The sequence below is a fragment of the Magnolia sinica genome, chromosome 5 (assembly GCF_029962835.1).
Source record: "Magnolia sinica isolate HGM2019 chromosome 5, MsV1, whole genome shotgun sequence".
Classification (NCBI taxonomy): Eukaryota; Viridiplantae; Streptophyta; class Magnoliopsida; order Magnoliales; family Magnoliaceae; genus Magnolia; species Magnolia sinica.
This window is the reverse complement of record NC_080577.1, coordinates 75,358,507-75,371,622: the sequence shown is the minus strand read 5'-3', so window position 1 is coordinate 75,371,622 and position 13,116 is coordinate 75,358,507. Positions and strand designations below refer to the sequence as shown.

The following is a 13,116-nucleotide window of genomic DNA, read 5'->3' as shown; positions in this document are numbered from 1 at the left end:
CACCAACAATGTGGCTGAGTATGAAGCATGTATTGCTGGTCTAAGAAAAGCTATAATCCTCAACGTGAGAAAGTTACGAGTCTTCGGAGACTCATAACTCATCATCAATCAGACGAATGGTGACTGGAAGACCAAGGACGAAAAGCTGATCCCATATCATGTCTATTTGGAGAACCTGACCGAGGAGTTTGAAGAGATCACATTCTCTTACATGACGCGACCTAAGAATCAATTCGCAGACACTCTGGCTACCCTTACCTTGATGCTGGAAATCCCAAAAGGAGCAGCTGAATGGGAACTCACTGTCAAACTCCAGGAAGAACATGCGTTCTGCCTGCAGATTGATGAAGCTAAAACCTCTCCAAACGATCAGCCGTGGTACACGGACATCAAGGAATATCTCGAGCATCAGAAGTATCTGAAAGGAGTGGCATCAATTGATCGTCGCACTATCCAACAGCTAGCAGCCCAGTTCACGATCACCGGGGGCATCCTCTACAAGCGATCCTTCAATCAAGTCCTTCTCCGTTGCGTGGGTGAAAAAGAGGCGGCACAGATCATGTCAAAAATCCACGAAGGACTATATAGCTCACACATGAACGGGCATATGATGGCAAAGAAGATCCTACGGCTCGGTTACTATTGGCTAACGATGGAGACATATTGCAGCAAACACGTCAAGAACATGCAAACCAGATCCATGCGACCGCTTCTAAACTCTATAACCTGATGACACCATGGCCCTTCTCTATATGGGGACTTGACATCATCAGCAAAGTCAACCCCATAGCTTCAAATGGTCATGAATACATCTTGATGGTGGTAGATTACTTCACCAAATGCATAGAGGCAGCATCCTACACTACCATCGCAGCATCGCATATGATCAAGTTCATAAAGAACAATATCATCAGCCGATACGAGATCCCTCATGCCATTATTACAGACAACGGGACTCTGTTCATCAATAAAAGGATGGGTAATTTCCTCAACAAATTTAAAATTCAACATCATCGGTCAAGCCCCTACTGTCCTCAAATGAATGGTGGGGTCGAAGCAACAAACAAGATTATCATCCGCATATTAGAGAAAATGGTCAAAACATATCGCGACTGGTCGAAAATGCTCCCATATGCACTTTGGGCTTATCGGACGTCTGTACGGTCTGCTACAGCTTGCAACTCCTTACGAACTCGCATACGGAATGGAAGCAATGCCACCAATCGAAATCGAAATCCCATCACTATGAGTATTGTTAGAGAGCGATGTCAAGGAAGGTGAGTAGCAATAAGTAAGATACGATCAACTGCATCTAGCAGACGAAAAGCGCATGCATGCGCTAAGTCACTCACAATGCTACCAAAGAAGGATTGCCCGGGCCTACAACAAGAGGGTCCAAAGAGGAAGTTTCAAAGTCGGTGACATCACTACCAAAAAATCGAGCAAAGGCTACGAATTAATGGAGATTTTAGCTACGGATATAAACCGTAGCTATTTTGCTACGGATTTAAACCGTAGCTAAATACTTCCACCCCACTACACCACACATACAAATTGATGGTCCGTTAGAAGTTCTATAGGGCCCACCACAATTTTTGTGTTTAATCTAAGCCGCCCATCCATTTTTACAGCTCATTTTAATGTATTAGTCCAAAAAATAGGTAAATTGAAAGCTCAAGTGGACCACACCATAGGAAATAATGGAGACTAAGTGTCTTTTGTTGATTTATGGTGTGGTCCATGTGAGCCTTCTATTTGCCTCCTTTTTCAAGAGAAATCCCTAAAATATTCGTTGAATTGAATGGACGGCACAGATAAATGACACACATCATGGTGGGCCACACGGAGCCCCTAAGATGACTGTTTGTCTCGATTGGGCGTCCACGTACAGTAAAAAAAATGCGATTTTACCTTGATTGGGCGTCCGCGCCCGTAAAAAAAAGGTCCCGCTTGCGTTTTTTCGTTCTCGCGCCCACACACGGAAATACATCTCTCCCCTTGCTGCTTTCTCTCCATCTTCTCCGCACTTCTCTCTCTCTCTCTCTCTCTCTCTCCCCCTGCCAATCCTTGGTGAGGGATTTGTTCAGACAGCTGATGTTGGCCGAGTGGTGGTCCAAGGCCCTCCCTACCCACGCACCACCTTCATTCCTCTCTCAATCACGACCTCCCTCTGTCTCTCTGAAGCTCAATTGAATCAGATTCAAGAAGGCGAGGTATTTCTCTCTCTCTCTCTCTCAATCTCTCTCAATCTCAATGTTGATTTATGAATATGGAGATTTAGTAATTTGTGGATTTCCAATTCGAATGTGGACCCTCATTTAGGGATTTGGGGATTTTAGGGCTTACAGATTTGAATGTGGACCCTGAATTTGGGCTTTTCTGATTTTATAAAGTGGGGATTTTAGGATTTTGGGAATCTTGATTTTGAGAATTTTTAGAATTAGGGATTTCACCTTCCAGATTCGAGAGAACAATTTTGGTCTCAAGTACAGTTAGAATGGGGCTGGAGGAGTGGCTGCTTTGTAGCATCTGTTTGCTCTCTGTTTGTAATTGTTGTTGATTGCACAGATATGGAGACAGCCCCCATTACTGCAGCCTTCATCCATAGCCACCGCCGCTGTAATCCACTATTGCAACCTCTATACTCCACCAACGCTGCCACCTCCACCGATCGGCACCAACATTTGCCCCATCAAGAGCTTTTTATTTATTTGCTATGAGTAATATCCCATTTTACTATGCATTTTTTTATTTGGGTTTTAATGTTTTGGTGTTAGATGATTTTTTTTTGGGGCGTTTAGATTTGATTTAAGTGTCGCTTGGATGCTATAAAATCTGCAAGTCATAAATTAGATTACAGGGCCTGTTTAGATGCTGAAATTTCTTGTAAATGTAGGTTGTAATTAATTTACAGCTTTCACCTGCATTTGAAAATCTTCCATTCGTGGGCCCACATGTTGTGCTGGTCTGATGATCGAAACCATCTATGTTCTAGCAGGTCTTATGTTATAAGTGAAATTGTGAGCATTTTACATTGAATGCATGATCCTTACCATCACTATGTGTAGATGAATTTAATAGATTGAAATTTCCTGTGGCTCATGCTCGACTCCAGAAATCAAAGGTCAGGAGTATCACTGAAATGTGATTATGGGACCATAGCTTATTCATGGTACTTCAAAGAATATGGACAGTTAAAATGGTCAGAATACCTCAACATGTGGACTGTGAAGAGTTTGTTTTGGGTATGTTGTAACTCTGGATGGGGTTCTTCTTTTTTTATATTAGTTTTTTTCTTTATTTATTTATTCTTGGGTGGTATACGTTTATTTATTTTCATGAGGCGTGGTGTCTGTTTTCTCAGTGCTACATCTTCCACCTTTAATGCATTTTGTTCTGGCATTATTCAGGGTTCTATAAATCTTGTACGGGATGCCACCTGCTGGCAGTGTGAACATGAGTGGCGGCAGGATATTGCTGTTGTTACAAAGTGGTTGTCAGGGATGTCTCCGGTATTCTTCCATGGATTTTCTGCTTTGGCATTAGAACTTGCTAAATTCTAATTTGCATGCATCATTGATGCTTACATGGCAATGCTGGGATGCACTATAATGATTCTTTAGTTGTATGATTATACATTTAAACAATTGACCTACTATACATATGAATTCACAAGGGATTCTTAATTGTTTAAGTCTTTTGATAGAAAAGTACTTCTTCCTTTAAAAAAAAAAAGTACCTTTTTGCCTCTTTAAAAAAGAGGAAGTGCCTTTCTAATTTTAATATTTTCAATGGTTTGTTATATTTAGAGTTTGTTGAAATGCATTAGTCTGATCTTCTCTTGCCATCCTGGGATTGTATGAAGTCTCGCATCTCACATCTTAGTTATCTGTTTTTAATTTGCTTCTTGAGCAACTTAAGCAGTCCTAGCTATCCTACTTATCTATTTTTAGTCTATGTTTGGACTTCTACAAGTTAGATCTTGTATAAGTTGGCTAGGCTTGTGTCCAGCTCTACACTTAGCAAATTCTTTGAGAGGCCCCTCTCATCTACGACGTTTCATGTAATCGGGACTGCTTTTTTTTTTTTTTTCTAACTTTTTGGCAAATATGAGGGTGGTTATGATTCTTAGTAGGTGTATTACAGTGAAGAAACACTCAATGTGCCAATGGAGATGATAGAAGGGAAGTGTAAAGTTAGAAAGAAGCATGATCTTCCATCTCTGGATGGCCTTGCAATCTTTGAGCATATCTTACTCAGTGAATACATGTATGATCCTTCCAAAGGAGCCCTTAAGCAGGTAGAGTTTATCCTTTGCCACCTTATGCAAGATTAACTATGCTTAGAGACTCAAAGATTTGGTTCCAAATCTTTAGGATGAATTGTTCTTGAGTTTTGGGTAGATTCAGGGTTGAGTTTGTAGTTGTTGTATGGTGCAGTGTCATGATTGTATTGGTTGGGTAGATGCAATGGCTGGGTGGATTGGTTGGGCTGGCAGTTGGAGCATTTGAGACTGAACTGCTAATAGAAACAAGTTTAGATGGTGTTTGGATTTTAAAACATTGGTTATGATGCCAATATATGTATATTGGAAAATTAATGTAGGCATGGTTTTGAATTGGTTCGTACCATGTCTTATGTTATGACTAACCTTCTTTAATCCTATTTCTTTGTCAAAGTTTGGGGAACCATTTTAGTGGTTTATTTTCAAAGAGATTGATGATATTTTCAATTTTGGAATCGTTTGAGCAAAACTCATGTTCATACTGAGGGCTGGAGCCGCTGCGGTGTTCTTGTACCTTAGATTTTTGCTAAGTTCAGTGTCTGCTAATGTCTGTAGGGTTCATATTGTATTATCTGAACTTTTTAGAAAAGTAATTTTTGTGCATATCAAGAAAGAAATCTTGGCTGTACACATTTATTTATTTATCTTATGATGCTCTTGTTCTTCAGAGACCTTGAAAATTCGAACTTATCAGGCCATCTAGTACTTGAACTTGGAAAACTTGAACATCTACAGTATTTGTAAGTGCCTTCTTTGGTTCGTTCATTTTCTTCCATAGATGCCTCTTTATTTATCATGTCATTGCTTTTTGTGGGCTTTTATATCGTTCATTTTCTTTCAGGTGGATGTTGCATGTGGGAGGGTTGGAGCTGCATATTTCAGATTCAAGCATCTGGTACGTCTCTTGTCAAGAATGCACATGTGTAGTTCATCAAACAATACATTATGTGATATCGTGTGCATGATATCTATGTTGTAATTTCCCTCATGTATTTTGCTTAAAATCCATGTAGAATCATGCATTGACATGGATTTGGGCCAAAAAAGATCGAAATGGAAAATTTGAGAAAACAGGGGAGATTTTCTTTTATAAAGTAAGTATTTGGGACTAAGTGGTTATGTATTTGCTCCATTAAATTTGCTCGAAATTAATGGAGCAGATCCGGATGTGCGTCGGAGCTATCCGGATGAGCGGGGGTCCCTGGAAGGTGGGAACCGCTGTTATGACCATGATGAAGCTGTACATTTCCTATGGACAACATTGGAGGGGCCTGGCCATTTGGACAGGCCGTGTTTATGTATTTGATCGAAATTAATGGAGCAGACCTGAATGTGCGTCGGAGCTATTCGGAAGAGCGGGGTTCCCTGGAAAGAGGGAACCGCTATTATGACCATGATGCAGCTGTCCATTTTTTATGGACAGCATTAGAAGGGCCTGACATTTGTGTCGGATGGCCGTCTTTATATCTGTATTTGCAGGGACCATACCCTTAACCTAAACCAAAACCTATGACCTAAAACCTTAACCTATAACCTAAACCTCAACCTTAACCTAAACCTAAACCTTAACTTAAAACCTAAAACCTAAACCTAAACCCAAAACCTAAACCTAAACCTTAACCTATTCTCAATTCCCTAAACCTATATCTTATAACCTAAACGTAAACCTAAACCTAAACCTTAACCTATACCTATAACCTTAACCTAAACCTATACCTAAACTTGAAAACCCAAACATAAACCCGATCCCGAACCCAAACCCGATTTCCTAAACTTAAACCTTAACCTATTCTCAATTCCCTAAACTTATATCTTATAACCTAAACTTAATCAAATCCCAAAACCTAAACCTTAACTTATACCTATAACCTATAACCTAAACCAAAACCCATGACCTAAAACCTTAACCTATAACCTAAACCTCAACCTTAACTTAAACTTAAACCTTAACCTAAACATATAACCTTAACCTAAAACCTATAACCTAAACCTAAACCTATAACCTAAATGTATTCTCAAATCCCTAAACCCAAACCTACACCTAATCCTAATCTTAACTCCCTAACCTAAACCTATACCTAAACTTGAAAACTCAAACATAAACCCGATCCCGAACCCAAACCCGATATCCTAAACCTAAACCTTAACATATTCTCAATTCCCTAAACCTATATCTTATAACCTAAACTTAATCAAATCCCAAAACCTAAACCTTAACTTATACCTATAACCTATAACCTAAACCAAAACCCATGACCTAAAACCTTAACCTATAACCTAAACCTCAACCTTAACTTAAACCTATAACCTAAACCTAACCTTTCCCTAAACCTATAACCTAAACTCAATTCCCTAAACCTAAACCTACACCTAATCCTAATCTTAACTCCCTAACCTAAACCTAAACCTAAACTTGAAAACCCAAACTTAAACCCAATCTCGAACCTGAACCCGATTTTCTAAACCTAAACCATAACGCATTCTCAAATCTAAAAACCTATAACCTAAATCTAAACCAAAACCACAACTTATAACCTAAACCCGAACCCATTCTCAGATCCCAAAACCTATAACCTAAACCAAAACCAAAACCTATAACTTAAGCCCGAACCCATTCTCAAATCCCAAAACCTATAACCTAAACCTAAACGTATAACCTAAACCAAAACCTATAACCTAAACCCGAACCCATTCTCAAATCCCAAAACTTATAACCTAAACCTAAACCTAAACATAAACCTATAACCTATAACATAAATCAAAACCTAAACCTAAACCTAAACCTATAACCTAAACCTATAACATATAACCTAAACCAAAACCTATTACCTTTCCCTAAAACCTTAACCTAAACCTATAACCTATAACCTAAATCAAAACCACAACCAAAACCTAAAACCTAAACCTATAACCTATAACCTAAATCAAAACATATAACCTAAACCAAAACCAAAACCTATATCCTAAACCCGAACCAATTCTCAAATCCTATAACCTAAACGTAAACCTAAACCTAAAACCTATAACCTAAACCAAACCTATAACCTAAACCAAAGCCAAAACCTATAGCCTAAACTCGAACCCATTCTCAAATCCCAAAACCCAAACCGAAACCTAAACCTAAACCTATACTTATAACCTAAAACTATTCCCAAATCCCAAAACCTATTACCTAAACCCATTCTCAAATCCAAAACCTATAACCTAAACCTGAACCCATTATCAAATCCCAAAACCTATAACTTAAACCAAAACCAAAACCTATAACCTAAACTGGAACCCATTCTCAAATCCCAAAACCCAAACCGACACCTAAACCTAAACCTATAACCTAAACTCAATTCCCTAAACCTCAACCTAGACCTAAACCTAAACCTATAGCCTAAACTCAAATCCCTAAACCTTAACCTATAACCTAACCTAAACCTATACTTATAACCTAAAACTATTCCCAAATCCCAAAACCTATTACCTAAACCCATTCTCAAATCCAAAACCTATAACCTAAACCTGAACCCATTATCAAATCCCAAAACCTATAACCTATAACCAAAACCAAAACCTATAACCTAAACCCGAACCCATTCTCAAATTCCAAAACCCAAACCGACACCTAAACCTTAACCTAAACCTAAACCTATAACCTAAACTCAATTCCCTAAACCTCAACCTAGACCTAAACCTAAACCTATAGCCTAAACTCAAATCCCTAAACCTTAACTTATAACCTAACCTAAACCTATACTTATAACCTAAAATTATTTCCAAATCCCAAAACCTATTACCTAAACCTAACCTCTCCCTAAACCTATAACCTAAACTCAATTCCCTAAACCTAAACCTAGACCTAATCCTAAACCTATAGTCTAAACTCAAATCCCTAAACCTTAACCTATAACCTAACCTAAACCAATACTTATAACCTAAAACTATTCCCAAATTCCAAAACTTATTACCTAAACCCATTCTCAAATCCAAAACCTATAACCTAAACCTGAACCCATTATCAAATCCCAAAACCTATAACCTATAACCAAAACCAAAACCTATAAACCAAAACCAAACCGACACCTAAACCTAAACCTAAACCTATAACCTAAACGTGAACTCATTCTCAAATCCCAAAACCTTTAACCTAAACCTAAACCTTAACATAAGCCTATAACCTATAACCTAAATCAAAACCTATAACCTAAACCAAAACCATAACCTATAACCTATACTCAAACCCATTCTCAAATTTAAAAACCTATAACCTAAACCAAAACCTATAACCAAAACCAAAACCTATAACCTAAACCCGAGCCCATTCTCAAATCCCTAAACCTTAACCTATAACCTAACCTAAACCTATACTTATAACCTAAAACTATTCCCAAATCCCAAAGCCTATTACCTAAACCTAACCTCTCCCTAAACCTATAACCTAAACTCAATTCCCTAAACCTAAACCTACACCTAATCCTAATCTCAACTCCCTAACCTAAACCTAAACCTAAACTTGAAAACCTAAACCTAAACCCAATCCCGAACCTGAACCCAATTTCCTAAACCTAAACCATAACCCATTCTCAAATCTAAAAACCTATAACCTAAACCTATAACCTATAACCTAAACCTTAACATAAACCTATAACCTATAACCAAAATATATAACCTAAACCCGAACCCATTCTCAAATCCCTAAACCTATAACCTAAACCTAAACCTAAACCTAAACCTAAACCTTAACCTATAAGCAAAACCTATAACCTAAACCCGAACCCATTCTCAAATCCCAAAACCTATTACCTAAACCAAAACCAAAACCTATAACCTAAGCCCGAACCCATTCTCAAATCCCAAAACCTATAACCTAAACCTAAACATATAACCTAAACCAAAACCTATAACCTAAACCCGAACCCATTCTCAAATTTCAAAACCCAAACCTAGACCTAAACCTAAACATAAAACCCAAACCTAAAACTATTCTCAAATCCCAAAACCTATAACTTAAACCTAACCTTTCCCTAAACGTATAACCTAAACTCAATTCCCTAAACCTAAACCTAGACCTAATCCTAAACCTATAGCCTAAACTCAAATTCCTAAACCTTAACTTATAACCTAACCTAAACCTATACTTATAACGTAAAACTATTCCCAAATCCCAAAACCTATTACCTAAACCTAACCTTTCCCTAAACCTATAACCTAAACTCAATTCCCTAAAGCAAAACCTACACCTAATCCTAATCTCAACTCCCTAACCTAAACCTAAACCTAAACTTGAAAACCCAAACTTAAACCCAATCCCGAACCTGAACCCGATTTCCTAAACCTAAACCATAACCCATCCTCAAATCCAAAAACATATAACGTAAACCTAAACCAAAACCAAAACCAAAACTTATAACCTAAACCCAAACCCATTCTCAAATCCCAAAATCTATAACCTAAACCAAAACCAAAACCTATAACCTAAGCCCGAACCCATTCTCAAATCCCAAAACTTATAACCTAAACCTAAACCTATAACATAAATCAAAACCTAAACCTAAACATAAAACCTAAACCTATTACTTATAATTTAAATCAAAACCTATTACCTTTCCCTAAAATCTTAATCTAAACCTATAACCTATAACCTAAATCAAAACTACAACCAAAACCTAAAACCTAAACCTATAACCTATAACTTAAATCAAAACATATAACCTATAACCTAAATCAAAACCTATAACCTAAACCTAAACCAAAACGAAAACCTATAGCCTAAACATAAGCATATAACCTAAACCAAAACCTATAACCTAAACCTAAACCTATAAGCCCGAACCCATTCTCAAATCCCAAAACCTATAACCTAAACGTGAACTCATTCTCAAATCCCAAAACCTTTAACCTAAACCTAAACCTTAACATAAACCTATAACCTATAACCTAAATCAAAACCTATAACTTAAACCAAAACCATAACCTATAACCTAAACTTGAACCCATTCTGAAATTCAAAAATCTATAACCTAAACCAAAACCTATAACCAAAACCAAAACCAAAACCAAAACCTATAACCTAAACCCGAACCCATTCTCAAATCCCAAAACCTATAGCCTAAACCTAAACCGTAACCTAATCCTATAACCTAAACTCAAATCCCTAAACCTTAACCTATAACCTAACCTAAACCTATACTTATAACCTAAAACTATTCCCAAATCCCAAAACCTATTACCTAAACCTAACCTCTCCCTAAACCTATAACCTAAACTCAATTCCCTAAACCTAAACCTATACTTAATCCTAATCTCAACTCCCTAACCTAAACCTAAACCTAAACTTGAAAACCCAAACTTAAACCCAATCCCGAACCTGAACCCGATTTCTTAAACCTAAACCATAACCCATTCTCAAATCTAAAAGCCTATAACCTAAACCTAAACCAAAACCAAAACTTATAACCTAAACCCGAACTCATTCTTAAATCCCAAAACCTATAACCTAAACCGAAACCAAAACCTATAACCTAAACCCGAACCCATTCTCAAACCCAAAACCCAAACATAAACCTAAACCTAAACATAAAACCTAAACCTAAACCTATAACCTAAACTCAAATCCCTAAACCTAAACCTAAACCTAATCCTATAACCTAAACTCAAATCCCTAAACCTTAACCTATAACCTAACCTAAACCTATACTTATAACATAAAACTATTCCCAAATCCCAAAACCTATTACCTAAACCTATAACCTAAACTCAATTTCCTAAACCTAAACCTAGACCTAAACCTAAACCTATAGCCTAAACTCAAATCCCTAAACCTTAACCTATAACCTAACCTAAACCTATACTTATAACCTAAAACTATTCCCAAATCCCAAAACCTATTACCTAAACCTAACCTTTGCCTAAACCATAACCCATTCTCAATTCCCTAAAGCTATAACCTATAACCTAAACCTAAACCTAAACATAAACCTAACCTAAACTTATAACCTTTCCTAAAACCTTTAACTTAAACCTAAACGTATTCTCAAATCCTTAAATCCAAACCTACACCTAATCCTAATCTCAACTCCCTAACCTAAACCTAAACTTGAAAACCCAAACCTAAACCCGATCTCGAACCCGAACTCGATTTTCTAAACCTAAACCTTAACCTGAATCAAGTTCCCAAAAGTTATAACCTATAACCTAAACCTTAACCTAAACCTAAACCAAAACCTATAACCTAAACCTTAACCTATAACCTAAACTTAATTATAACCTATAGCCTAACCTTAACCTAAACCTATAACCTAAACCTAAACCAAACCTAAACCTATAATCATATGGTGAGACCATTTCTTTTGTGTCAATTTCATTCCTCTTTGAGTTTTATTTTTTAATTCATTAAGAAAAAAAAGTGGTTATACGTGATGCACTTCTTTCACTGTCTTTCTTTTCTCCAATGGGCATTCCAATTTATGAATGACATGACTGTTTGTAGGATGATGGAATATACGAAGCTGTTGAAATTTCAGGGTGAAGTCGAGCACATTTCTCTAATGAAGTCAAAGATTTGTATTTTCAGTATTATTGTAATTGTAACTGTAATTGATTGTAATTATAATTAATTAAATGAAGGATTATAATTGTAATTGAATGAATGAAGGATTGTAATTGTAATTGAATGAATGAATGATTGTAATTGAATGAATGAATGATTGTACAGGTGGTAATTGAATGAACAGGTGGTAATTGAATGAACAGGTGATTTAAATTTTCAATGTACAAAATAGCTACAGATATTGACCGTAGCCACTAGTCAGACAGGTGTAGCCTTTTTAATTTTGGCATATTGCTACGGACTTTCAGCTATAAATAATATCCGTAGCTGTTTGAAGTTTTTGCTACAGATATAATTGCTATAGTTATATCTGTAGCTATTTAATATATAGCTACGGATTAAATCCGTAGCCAATAATCAGACATGTGTAGCCCTTTAAATTTTGGCCTATTGCTACGGACTTTCAGCTACAAATAATATCCGTAGCTGTTTAAGTTTTTTGCTACAGATATAATGGCTACGGATTAAATCCGTAGCCATTGAACCTATAGCTACAGATTAAATCCGTAGCCATAGGTTCCAGACCTATCGTTATGGCACCTACGACGACGGTTGTGTTACGGACTAGCTACGGACTGAATCCGTAGCCATAGGTTTATGGCTACGGATTTAATCCGTAGCCTTTGCCCCTTTTTTTGGTAGTGCATGGTCATGAAGCGTATCTTATCGCCGCACTTGCAAGATCCCAGATGAAAATTCAAACCCTCGCGGGACGGATCGTTGATCATTCCAGAGGTACTCCCAGGAGACGCTCTTCGGCTCACCAGTCTGAGAGGAGAAGATCTTCCCGAGCCCATCAATGCTGACAACGTGAAAATTTATCACGGGTAACCATACCTAACCTTGTCAATGACTATAATTGTAAAGTTGTACCCATCACTTCCCCCAACCAAAACAAAAAAAAAAGAGAAAAACATCCTTCGTCTGTCAAAAATAAAAAATATATACCCACAACTTCTCCCACCAAAAAGTATCCATCACTTCTCCCAAACAATATATGCACACACACACACACACACACACACACACACACACATACATATGCCATTTCTCTCATCAAAGAAGAGAAAACACAAAAAGAAAAGGAAACAAAGAAGAAAGAAAAGACAAAATCCCAAAAAGACACAAAAAAAAAAGGAAAAGAAAATAAGGTCATTCCCATCCCCCAATTCCCCAATCGACATAAAACAACTTACGATTGTGATCAAAGATAAGGACAGGAGGGTAGCCATTC

At 37.1% G+C, this 13,116-nt stretch overlaps 1 long non-coding RNA gene across 1 annotated transcript; it reads left to right on the top strand.

Annotated features, from left to right (window-relative positions):
* The first annotated feature begins 4,963 nt into the window (after positions 1-4,963).
* On the top strand, positions 4,964-11,883 carry LOC131246163 (uncharacterized). The gene is made up of 3 exons (XR_009171219.1): positions 4,964-5,025; positions 5,127-5,180; positions 11,763-11,883. It is a non-coding gene; the product is annotated as an uncharacterized LOC131246163 (long non-coding RNA).
* Positions 11,884-13,116: the final 1,233 nt, after the last annotated feature.